This window comes from Leptodactylus fuscus, chromosome 3 (assembly GCF_031893055.1).
Source record: "Leptodactylus fuscus isolate aLepFus1 chromosome 3, aLepFus1.hap2, whole genome shotgun sequence".
NCBI lineage: Eukaryota > Metazoa > Chordata > Amphibia > Anura > Leptodactylidae > Leptodactylus > Leptodactylus fuscus.
The window spans coordinates 84,064,133-84,076,802 of record NC_134267.1 but is presented as its reverse complement, the minus strand read 5'-3'; the positions used below and the strand labels follow the sequence as shown (position 1 = coordinate 84,076,802).

Genomic DNA, 12,670 nt, shown 5'->3' with positions numbered 1-12,670 from the left:
TGGGCATATTTCCTGCATTTATTTGTGAAAGTGATTATTGTATTGCATTAGCATTCATGTTTTACATAGTTTAGATGAGCAGTTCAGCTGAAATCTAAATATATATTCAGTGATATAAATATATGAACAGCTGCTTTTCAGACAAGTTATATATTTTTGGAAAGAAACTATCACAAAGTAGCGATTAAAGCCATGAAACAGGGAAAGAGTTGGAGGCCTAGGTGCAAAATGAAGCACAGTTTTCTCTGCTGAAGTCTTATAACTTTATCGCCCTTCCACAACTCTCGAGCTCTTCGCAATACTGATGAACAGACGTACCACTGTAACAGAAGACAAGGCAGCTAGTGTTCCCCAGACAAGGATGCTCTTCCACTGCATGTCACCTGGATCACTTACAAAAACCTCAGCTTGCTAACAACATCAACAGGCCAAAGAGAAACAAGAGAAGAAAAAGTTCTACTAGATGTGTGAGGTGTGGGCTGTGTGAGGATCCAGGGGCCCACATTTAGGTAGATGCTTAGAGAATTAGTCATGTTTTATCCTACTAATATTATAACTGTGAAAGTTTGTGTGTTTGGATGTTTGTGTATTTGGATGTTTGTTCCTCAATCACACAAAAAAAACGGCTGAACGGATTTGCCTGAAATATGCCACATACTGTACATAGATTGGAACCCCAATTAAAAGGCTACTTTTTATCCCGGTAAATGACGTCACTTCATAACTGCTATGAACGAATTTATGTTCAGACTACACTAAAGGACCCTTGATGACATCATCACAGGTCCTTGAGCCGTTCTCAGATAGGATCACGCTATTGTGTGGGCGGAGCTATATAGGATGAAACCGGACAGTGTGGAACCTGTGAAAATGGAGTGTAATGAATGGTCAGGAGAGTACAGAACATGCAAGATGTGTGTGGGCAAGAGGAGTATATCAGGTGTAGACTTTGTGTGAGTACGATGGGGGAATGTGGTGTTCAGCCTCTGATGGGGGAGGGGGGAGAACTGTGGCAAATTTCAGCAACATCCGTTCAGCCGTTTCTAACACAGAAGCTACTCAGATACTCACATAACCAAACCCCTGTAATCCAAATTGCCAGATGTAGCAGAGCTTAAGGAGTGCTGTAGCACAGCTGAGTAGGCTCTCCATATGCAAAGATGTACATACAGCTGGGTATGCTGCGCATATGCAGTGATGTAGCAGAGCTGAGATGCGGGAGCAGGTGGATCATTGACAACAGTAATTGGCTAAATATAATCGGATCATCGACAACAGCAACACCCAGACGAAGTCGTGGGCAGATGCTAGTAATTCATATTTAAAAGCACCTAGGAGATACATGAGATCTCAACAAAGTCCTCTTTATTATATTACTACTTGGTCTTCTCAGTGCAATAGAAGTACAATATACCGTAGTCTAGTGTAGACAAAATGTAGCACAAGCAAATTAAAGGGGTATTCCCACGTCGCATACTTACCAGTCTTCGTTCCTCTAAAATCTTCTGTCTTACGGCTTTGTCTTGTCATTGGTGGGCGGGGTCACATATGCAAAGCCAAGCGGCGAGATGCCGCCGGCCCTGCGTGCGCGCTCATAGACCGTCTAGCCTTCACAATGCAAGTACAGACCCGACAGGGTGCCGGATCTGCATTATGAAGGCTAGACTGGTGTATGAGCGTGCACGCAGGGCCGGCGGCATCTCGCCGCTTGGCTTTGCATATGTGACCCCGGAGCGGAATAACAGCATCGCTTCTGCTTGCTTCATGCAGGGCAGAAGCATAGCGATGTTGCTGGCTTCACCTGTGCCGGCGTCTAAACAGTGTATTGGCGTCCCCTTCCCCCAAAGGGTAAACTACCCCCCCCCCCCCCTCCAGGCTCGCTCCCGTGCACTTAGCCCCTCCTCCCTCCCCCTGAGAGCAGGCAGACACATCACTTGACTCAGGAGCAGCTAGGTCAGGGCTGTGGGCACAAAAAAATGAATAAAGTAATATAGTGAACAAACAAAGGAGTTCTGCTGAAGCAATGTATTTAGGAAAAGTCTTACATTCACATTTAGAAGCATTATAGATAGGATCCTTGTGACGGGACAACCCCTTTAAAGCAAAACTCTGTAGTGCAGCTTTAAAACATTTTAACAGACCGAATATGTTTGTTAGATGTATTAGAAAGCATTATGAATGTTTCTGGAGTAGCACAAGCCTTTGTTCACATTACTGTCAAAACCTTCATAGAACCCCAGTGGACCCTTATAAAAGTTGCTGTTTGGGGTCATCAATATTACAGATTCTGTTATAAATTGGAGCTGTGATGCCACTATAAACATGGCATGAGGATGCATTCACATCTGCGTTCAATTGCCCCGTTCAGGGATTCTGTCTTCTATTGTGCTTGAAAAATGTGGAGAGTAGACCATGCAGACCCCATTATAGTCTTCCATGGGTAACTGCTTTTTAAGCGGATTGAGTTTCCATTTTTTAGCCCCAAGCATACTGGAAGAATGGAAACCCGAATGCAGGTGTGAACCTATCGTAATACAGTGGTTGGGAGTAAGTAAGCATTTACATCTTTTGCTAAACCTGAATTACAGGCTGACTGTAGATTAGACTTCCAAATTAGGTACTATACTACATTGCAGTCAGTGGCCAGCAAAATACTACTCCTCTAGGCTCCATTTATTAACACCCCAGTATTGGAAAGCCCAAAGCAACCAGTCACAAATTTCGTATCACCAGAGAGTGTTTATTGGTTATTTTTTTTTTCATGGATAGGTTTTCCTTTAGACAGTCTTGATAAATGAGGCCCATATATTTATTATGCATGGAGCAAGACTGCAGAAGGTTTTGTGTTATTTCAAGGTTATACAGGCACCAGCGAGACTCGGACAGTCCGTCCCCTGCTTAAGCTTTGTAAGGACGATCAGGGAGCTCTGAAAGTCAAATTGACAGCCAAAATTGAGTTTACAGTTTTGCCTAGCCTTCTGTGCAAACTCTAAGAGGCCCATTACTGAAGGATAGGATGTGTCTGACCCCCATAAGTACAATGTTTCCCACTAACATCAAAAAGTGCAATTGAAAAAATGTGGCTAATTCTTTGTATAAATGATACCAAAGTGACAAAAGGTAAGGTGGATATAACCCCAATATACAAATAGTAAAGAGAATTTGTTTATGCATTAAAAGATCCGTAAGTGAATCTTACATCTTTAACATAAGAAGACTGTTTTTTTTTTTCCTTTTAAGAATTTTATTGAGGTTTTTAATTTAAGGTGCAGTACTTATTTGTGAAATATTCTGTAACAAAATTGTTAAAGCAGCATTAAGGCTGGTAATGTTATAGTATACCTAATGTTATATATAAAAAAAATAAATAAATAAGACAACCACCGTTCGTTCACCAGGATATAAGAATACTATCAGATGGACTGAAGATCAGTTTTTAACGCATTGCCCTGAATATAACTTTAAGAAAGAAGGTACATAATGCTTTATTTTATACGTTGATTCTTAGAATATCATCTTAATCCTATTAGACACAATATTGGTAGCCCACTTCTGCAGACATCTTCAACTTAGCATGCGACTGATACGTGTAGGGGTGCCTGAGGACAGCTTTGACAAGTGCCGCAGCAGACTGACAGAACATGTGCAACAGACAGAAATGTGAATGTATTTCTTGGTCCTGGAGCTAAAAATAATTAGCGCTTGTATTTTTAGCTAGACAAGAAAAGCAAAAACACTGTTTGTCTGTGGCCTCATGGGCACAGGCTCCTTCCTGCCTGCATAACTAGCTGGATTTATGGATGTGTTTGTTTTATCTTGAAACCTTGTGCAATCATTATACAGCGGAGATAGTGCAACATATAAATTTGGTTTATTGATGTAGGACTACACTGAAAGGTTCTGCAATGCAGCCGTTTCTCTGGATCTGTTTTAAGAACTCTGTGCTGCTTCTTAACACAGAAGCAAGGATCACTGTGTACTGTCATTGACTGTAGTAGGAGTAGGGGTAATTCTTCATAAGATCACTGTGTCATTGTCTTATTTATCAGTAGAGAGAAGCCCTCCAAATGACTTTATTCTCTTATGTAATAAAAAAAAAAAACTCAAGGAAAAATGGTGGTTATTTTATGTGGTGGTGGACCTTATTACTTACCAAGTAAATTAATATAAAGAGAGTGACACTCGGCAGTAACTGGAGGTATTTCAAGACATTTCATGCAGTTGCACAGTTATATACACAAATTTCTTAACAAAGCACTCACAAGAAAAGATAATCTCTGGTCTGTTTGAAGGGTATTCATTATAGAATAAAATATATAGTTATCACCCTCATCCACAAGGCTCTCCATAATGCTGCACCTCCCTACATTTCCTCCCTCATCTCTTTCTACCTCTGCTCTCCGTTCACTCAATGACCTAAACACTTACATCCTCTATTATCAGAACCTCCCACGCTTGTATACAAGACTTCTCCCGAGTTGCACCACTTCTCTGGAATGCTCTACCCTCGACAATCAGATTAACTCCCAATTTCTACAGTTTCAAACGCAAACTAAAGACGCATCTTTTCAGACAGGCCTATCACAATTTCTAATGTAAACCCTTCCGTACTATAATTAGAATCCCCAAAATTTAACCTTCCTCTTTCCCCGCTCCCACATTACCCCACATGATATGATGTCTTTTCAGGCTAACTTTATTTGTCCAAGCACCATCCACATGTTACAGGACACCTCTAGTGACGGCTCATAAAGTTTTTGTTTGTGTAATGTCAGTCACCTCTATTACAAAATTGTCTGACCACTGTATAAGCAATGCCGCCCCTGCTACCTCTTGTGTCACCCACTCTACCTCATAGATTGTAAGCTCTTGCGAGCAGGGCCCTCAGTCCCATTGTGTGAAATGACTATTTCTTTGTTATGTATCTGTCTGTATTTGAACCCTACAATTTGTACAGTGCTGCGGAATATGTTGGCGCTATATAAATACAATTTATTATTATTATTATTATTATTATTATTAAGGGTACATGATGTAAGTTGTAGAAAGAAGATACTCTTTTTACTTGTGAGTTATCTACTCCCCTCTATCATTCATCCCAACCTTCAAAGGACTGAAAAAGGGACAGAATATGCTGTGTACTGTTGCAGATTTGCAACCCCCCAAACTCCACTTTCACTCCGCCCATTCTAATCTAATTCTTTTTGTGCCCCCATACAGAATAACCCCCCCTGACATAGTATGCCGCAACATTATAATGCTTCCCTCCAATTACGCTCAAGGTATAATTATAATGCCCCCCTCCAGTCACGCTCAAGGCATAATGTCCCTCTTCAGTTCTCCCACAGTATAAAATCCCTCTCCTGTTGCCTCCACGGTATAAAGTCCCTCTTCTGGTGTGCCCAACGTATTATGACCCCACCAGTTGCCCACACAGCATATAATCACCCTCCAGTTGCCCCCATAGTTTAATGTGCCTCTTCAACTGCCCCCACAGTATAACATACCCATCCATTCTCCCCCGTTTAAGGTCCCCCTCTAGTCGCCCCCACAGTATAAAGTCCCCTTTTAGTTTCCTCTATAGTACAAATTCTATTTCTTAATGCTCCAACATTATAGTCCCCCCTTTATAATGAATCACATAAGAAAAGAAATAATTCCATGCAATTCAATACTGTCTATGCTCCTAGAAACCCAATGGAAGTGAAGTCACTTCAGGGAGAGGACATCTTACTGAAGGGCACAGAAACTGGGATATACCTCCCGCCAACTGAGACATCACCTGGAATCCATGATTGTCCCGCTGAATCTGGGACAGTTGGAAGGTATGCTCTAGTCCTCAGCTGCATCATGTGACCAAGACTCTTACTCTCCACTAGTCAGAGAGCCTTATGTTTGGACAGGAAGTCAGTTTCTTTATTGATTCCTGTGGGAGGTTTAATGTGAGTCTCATAGGAATGAATAGAGAAACACACATATTGTGTCAGAGTGCTGGTCACATGACACAGCAAAGGACCTGAACAGTGTAGATAATTCACAAATACAGATTACCATCACTACAAGTTACATCAGGTACCTTTCAAAGAGAACAGAGAATATAAGTATAATATATAATATATAGTGTTGTAAATAACTTCAAAACTGCATGAAATCCCTCCAGATAGTACTGTTATGTTTCTCTTTCCTTATTTTAATTTACTTGTTAGAAGTAATGAGGATTATATATAAGACGATGTGTCGGGTGGAGTGTCAGTGTGGGAGTCGCATAGTACAGCGAGGACTAGTGAGTGGATAACTCAAAGTAAAAAAAAAATAAAATTACATCATATGCCATTGTAATAGGCCAGAGAATGTATATATATTTTTTAATGGAATTACTTCTATAAAGATTAAGAGGACTAGTAACATCCAGTTGTCAATTTATTCAGAAGTTTCTATGAGGACTAACAGAAGAAAGGCTCTATGCAGAAAGAAGATGCTCCAGAAATGTGGTTTCATGGGGAGTACGTTTATGTATTCACATGTCAGTGTTTTGCATCTTTGTAAATCAAAAACCAGAGACTACATAGAAATAAGATGGACAGATTTACACCTGTGTTTTTGACTTGCAAACACTGAGTTTTTTTTTTTACACTATCAAGTCCCGTCCATGGGAATCGGTTGTGTGAAAGGGTCCTGAGGCAAAACACAGAGGTGTGAATAAGGTCTAAGACAGTGGAGCAAGGTTTTACAATGAGAAATTACAGTTTTGTATTACTACTGAGGACTCTATTTATATCATGTACATTTTTTAAGCATACGCAGTAAAGCGATATATTTATTTTTAGACATATCTAAAATGCATCCTTTTTTGCATTGCCTCCCTCATATTAGACAGCCAAAATTTCCCCTCATAAAAGCTAGGTGAAGCCACCAAATTAGCTATGCACAGTCTTCCCCATAATATGTTACACACAGTCTCCCCCATACTTGCTAGGTCCGTAGGTAATATCTATGGACACTCTTCACGCTCCCCCGTAATAGCTAGCCACAGTCTCTGCATTGTAATTAAGTGCACCCCCCCCCCAATACACACATAGTTAGATATAGCTCCCTTATAATAGCTAACTACAGCAGCCCCCCTTAAGCATGGTCTTCTTTGATGTCTGCACACCAGTAGAACCTGCCATAACAGAGTATTATAATAGGCAGTAGAACCCCCTCCCCAGCTAGCATAACCGTGGAAGGAACTCCTATACACATCTCTCACTTCTGTGCAGTGCCAGTATGAAAATGTACTGCTCTCAGGAGTGTGTATTCCTGACGTGCCCAGGGCAGCAGGTGGCCCCTAAGAACAGTAGTGCCACGAATACATACCCCCAACATAGCAATACTCATATAAGCCTGCTCAGGAGTTTTAGGAAAAAAAATGTTTTAATTTTCAATTTTGATACAGTTCGACAATAAAAATATTGGTTGCAAAGATGTGCATGTCCTTTAACTCCATTTTGTTCAAAGTGGATGCTTGTATTTGTTTTCCCTGCTTTACTTAACAATAGGTATTACCCATATTATATCTAATGTACATAGTGTCACTTGAGTAAGAAGGCAAAAACTAGTAGTAATGTTTATATCTCTGTTATGTTACCTAGGCAAGGTGCTGCTTTGCACAAGTCCCATGAGCCAGAAATTTCGTGCTTGCAGCAGAGAAACTAGCATAGCTTGCTGTTCCTGTTCTCTCCTTCTCATCTATTTTTTTTTTTCTATTTCAGATTTTCAATGTCTATTTTTATAGATGTTTTACTTTCCTATGTTGGCCTTTTTCACTTCACATTTTCAGACTACATTAGAGGTACATGTCGGGAGGATCTCCTGACATATGAGGAAAGACTGCAGTATATCCCACTGTTTAGTCAGAAAGAGGGAAATCTCGCTATTAGACTCCCATTGGAAAAAGAAAACCAGTATACTATACAGTATATATATTTATTGTATCCCTTTCATGAAATTGCGTAGTCTGCAACTCAAGTCTGTATGTCTGAAAAAGGTATACACTCTCATGACTCTCACTGGGCAAGTAGAGCCCTAAAGAGGCAATTGGCATACAGTATATCCTGGGAGCTTTGCCGTATCATATATGCTAGGGGCGGGCTCCAGATGTCATGTGAGTGCAGAGTTAACATTACCTCCTGTTTTTCTAGATATTTTAGTTAGGCCTGCGTTTGGTATTCTGTTCGGGGCATCTGCTTGGGGACCCCCCCCCCCCGAACGGAATACCGAATGCATTGCAAAGCGGTTAGCAGAGCATTACAGAGCGGAGGCCACCTCAGGTTCCGATTCAAAAACCGGGTAGCCGTAACTGAAAGGTGATGCACTGCACCGGCATCCAGCCGCGCGCTCTGCTCCGGATTAGGCCCAATGGATGGGCCTAGTCTGGAGGAGGGAGTGTCTTCAGGTCGAATCGCGAGGCGACTCAGACTTAAGAATGAGCATCTCGCTTCTTTTTTCCGGGAGCCGGAAGAAATGGCTCCCGGAAAAAACTCCTGAGTGTCTCCCATTGATTTCAGTGCTAGCCGTCTTTTTGGTCAGGATTTTGAGGCGGAAACGGCCTCAAAATCCTTACCAAAAAACTCTGTGTGAACAAATTCCTGCATGTGGAGTTAACCAAGTGTCATCCACGCCTTATGTGAAAGAAATACTACACAAATTGGCCTCAAGCTGTAGCATGTCAATTTATGCTTCGGTTTATTACAGTGCAATGCAAGGGATGAAATCTGCATTGATGCAACATGCAGTGATTACTTAGTGAATTTCTTCTCAAACACTACCCCATGCTGGTGGTTTTTCATCTAGCAAAGAATTCACAATTGATTTCCCCCACAGGACATCTGCAAGGGACATGTTGCGTTGCTGCTGCCATTTTCCTGCCTAAAGATAAAGTCCCATGGAAAAGCAGCATGAGTGGATTTAGCAGAAGGGAAAATTACTAGTGATTTCTTTATTTTCCCCATTCCTTTTGTACCCACTCTTGACTATGACTCAAACAATCGCTACAAAACATGCAAGTATCATATATGTTAGGGGCAGGCTCCAGATGTCATGTGAGTGCCGTATTCGCCTCAAAATCCTGACCAAAAAGATGGCTCCCGTTGAAATCAATAGGAGCCGGTCAGGTCTTTTTTCCAGGAGCCATTTGTTCTGGCTCCCGGAAAAAAGAATGGACATGCTCATTCTTCAGGTAGATTGCGCCTCGCGAATCTGCCTGAAGACACTCCTGACTAGGCCTAATCCGGATCGCAGTGCATCGGCATCCAGTCATGGCTACCCCATATTTTGGACCGGAACCTAAGGTGGCCTCCGCCTCAGATTCCAGTCCAAAATACTCCCTCTGAACTTAGCCTTAAACTCATCTGATCCACCCTCATGGATCTAGAGCTAATTTACATATTGTCAAAAACAATGAGGCAAGGGGAAAACATTTTGATTCAGCGGACCCTAATCTACCCTTGTGCAGGGCTGGGTTGATATTTCCTTTCCTTTCCACAGTAAAAAAGCGCTCTGGAAAAGACCGCGGCAGAAACAGATTGAGTTTTTTGTGAAACGAGTTTTTCACTGTGGTCTTTCTGTCCCTATTAGGGCTAGTTCACACATGAACAAAGGGGTGGGTTTTGACAGCGGATTTCGCTTCAAAATCTGCCCCTTTACAATAGTGGTCTATGTAGATTGCTAGCTTTTTTTTTTTTCTGCTAGCAGATTTGTCTGCTAGCAGAAAAAAAGAAGCGACATGAAAAGAGATGAGCCGATCCAAACAGCACGCCCCATAGAAATGAATGGATGCACCTGGTACTTCCGTTTCAACGGTGGCCAGCCGCTTAACCCCCCACGTGTCGGCTACGTCCATTCATTTCTATGCAAGCGTGCTGTTCGGATCGGCTGATCCGAACAGTACTCGCTCATCTCTAGACATGACCTTTCTTCAGGCGGAAGCCGTGGTGCGCTGAGCCGCAGCTTCCGCCTAGCGGCAGCACCATCCGGTGTCGGCTCATTCATTTGAGCCGGCTATGGAGGGGAAAGCCGCGACCGCGATGGTTGTGGCAGGCGGGTTTTGACCGGAGAGTGACGCAGCTCCCGCGTCACTCTCTGTGTCAAAATCCACCCCCACCGCCTCCGTGTGAACGAACCCTTACACTTAGACGTAATGTGCCAGCATTTCTGTTGGTATAATTGACATGCTGCAATTTATAAAAACATAATGGTTTCTTGAAATCGCAGCATTTCTGCTACGAGTATTTTTCTGCAATGTATGGATGGGATTATCCAGAATTCCATCCACATTGCAGGTACTGTAAAACATAGCGTTTTACCGTGGCGGCTACGCCACAGCCAAATCGCAGCCTTTTCACAACATGGCCTTGGCAGTTTTGTAAATGTAAGCAATGAAAATTTCAGAAACATTTTAAATATTTTGTCCTAACCATCTTGGACATCATGCAAAATTCTGCAACATTATTTTGTATTGCTTGGTTGCCAGTGGATACACCCATGAAATCAGGAACTTTCTATGGTCAGGGACTTACCTATCCCTGTTTTCCTGCATGAGAAGATAACCCATGTACAGTAAAGACATAATGGCTGGGTTTCTAACTAATGGCATACCATACAAAGTTCCTGCATTCATGGTAATATCTATTAGCAAACTTTCAAGGTTAGAGAAAATCTTTAAAAAATTTTTTTCTATTTGCAAAAGTGTAGTTGTCTACAGATATAATTCTTATTCTTGTAGAATCTTTCCATAGTACATGTTGTACATGCAGATTCACTTTCTATAACAGTAAGTTTACTTATGATGACCCTTCACGTACTGTATAAGTAAATAAATGTATGGACTGTTTTCCTTAGTGATAAGATATGGATGGCATTGGACCCAAGAGCTCCTTTTCTTGATTTGATTTCTTCCCATAATCAGATAAGACATCTGCGTTTCTCAGTAACAATCATTTGACTGTATTTGGTATGGATATTATGCCTGCAAAGCACTTATTTGCTTTATTTTCCCTTCTATAAGATTATAGTGCGCCTTGCCTTACTTTATTGTTGCATGTTTTATGCTTTTCAATGTGACTTTTGCAATAAATAACATTTATTTGTATGAAGTCATCTAATTGAGTAGATGGCAGAAGTCTAGAGAATGAATTTGTATTAGAAATGCAGCAGATATCATTACATGTCATAGGATTTCAGGGTAATTATGTTTATTACTATATTGTAGTAGTGTATACATAGCCGAAAAGCTGATGTATTTGCTGTAGTTCATGTTTGTTGAGCTCAAACACTGCACTGCCACCATACAGCTGCGTGTCTCTAGTAAGCAGATCTAAATGTGTCTGTTGAAGAATCCCTGTGGGGGCCCTGTAGCTATTTTTAAGCCTGGATATGCGTCATCAGTGGGTATTTTCTCTAGTGACTCGCTGACATCAGTAGGTCTCCTCCTGCACCCTGTATCAGTGAGTGACTTATGATTGATGGGAGTCACGGCTCCAGTTTAGATTTTTTTTTTCTCTCATGGGAATGAATAACAAGAATTTCAAGTCTATTGCATTTATTGAATGGCTGGAGACACAAGATTGCAGTGCAAGAAAATGCAGGTAGTAGCGATTCATTTCCTTCTGGTTGTGTGGACACATTGGGGAGAGAATTGCAAGAGAGACCGTGAGCTGAAATTGTGCCACTTAGATGTTAAAAGGCTTTGATTCCTTCCTATCTGGTCTGTGACGGATATAAAATCAGCATTATAGTGAAATTTCCTGTATCTGAAGTAGGTAGCTGGAAGACTCAGCGTCTCTTTTCTATGACCTTGGGTAAGTCTCTCTACTTTCATCCTAGATATTAACCGTTTCATTGTATGTTGTACTTCAGAATCTTCAGAATCTTGTAGCGGCATTACATTACTCGTATATTATGTGACAATATGCCAACTCCACGTGTATATGTGTTTGTATATATGTGTATACTCACACATACACATATTTATATATATATATATATATATGTATATATAACCATTAGCTATTTGTGATAGAGAATTTTGCTAAATCATTGTGCAGTCATCACTGGTCAAGTCTCCTACATGACTGTGACAGGATTTAGTAGCACAGTATGGTTGTAGCCTAGCTGTACCACAGAGGCCTAGACTTCTGTGTAATGCCTTACACATGGCACGCTGCCTAGAAAGCCTATTTTGATTTGTGCTATGATTCACAAGGCCCCTGAGAGATGTCACAGTAAAAGGAGCTACCTATAGTTATTGAGTTTGCACCTTTTCAAGGGTGCAGCACGGACTTTACTGAAATACCTTGTTCGGCACTGTGAAAATCCTTCAGAATAGTAGTAATAGTATAATATAGTATTAACACTATAGCACATACTGTAGTAATATGAAACAATCTAGAAACAAATGTAGTATAGTTGTTACATCTATTGTGTGGACAACATTGTGGCTATATTTGACGTTTGCTACAATTGTGCTATCATGTCTCTAACAAGAACATACTTCTGTGGATTGTGATTTAGATGTAGCAGAGTTGTACAAGTACATTGATACTGGACATGTTTTACTTTTATATCTAGGGTCTGCATCTATATATCTCTGACATAAGATAATGCAGTAGTTCACCTACAGCCTAGCAGAGCT

General features: G+C 41.1%; 1 protein-coding gene across 3 annotated transcripts in view; it reads left to right on the top strand.

Moving 5' to 3' along the window:
* HIVEP2 (HIVEP zinc finger 2) overlaps positions 1-12,670 on the top strand; it is a 167,079-nt gene that overhangs the window by 53,477 nt on the left and 100,932 nt on the right. The window contains exon 1 of one of the 3 annotated variants that reach the window (XM_075267868.1): positions 11,461-11,837. The exons of the other annotated variants lie outside the window; for them this stretch is intronic. The gene's annotated coding sequence lies outside the window, so the exon portion shown is untranslated. Of the gene's footprint in view, positions 1-11,460; positions 11,838-12,670 lie in introns of those variants that run through there. 3 annotated transcript variants of the gene reach the window in all.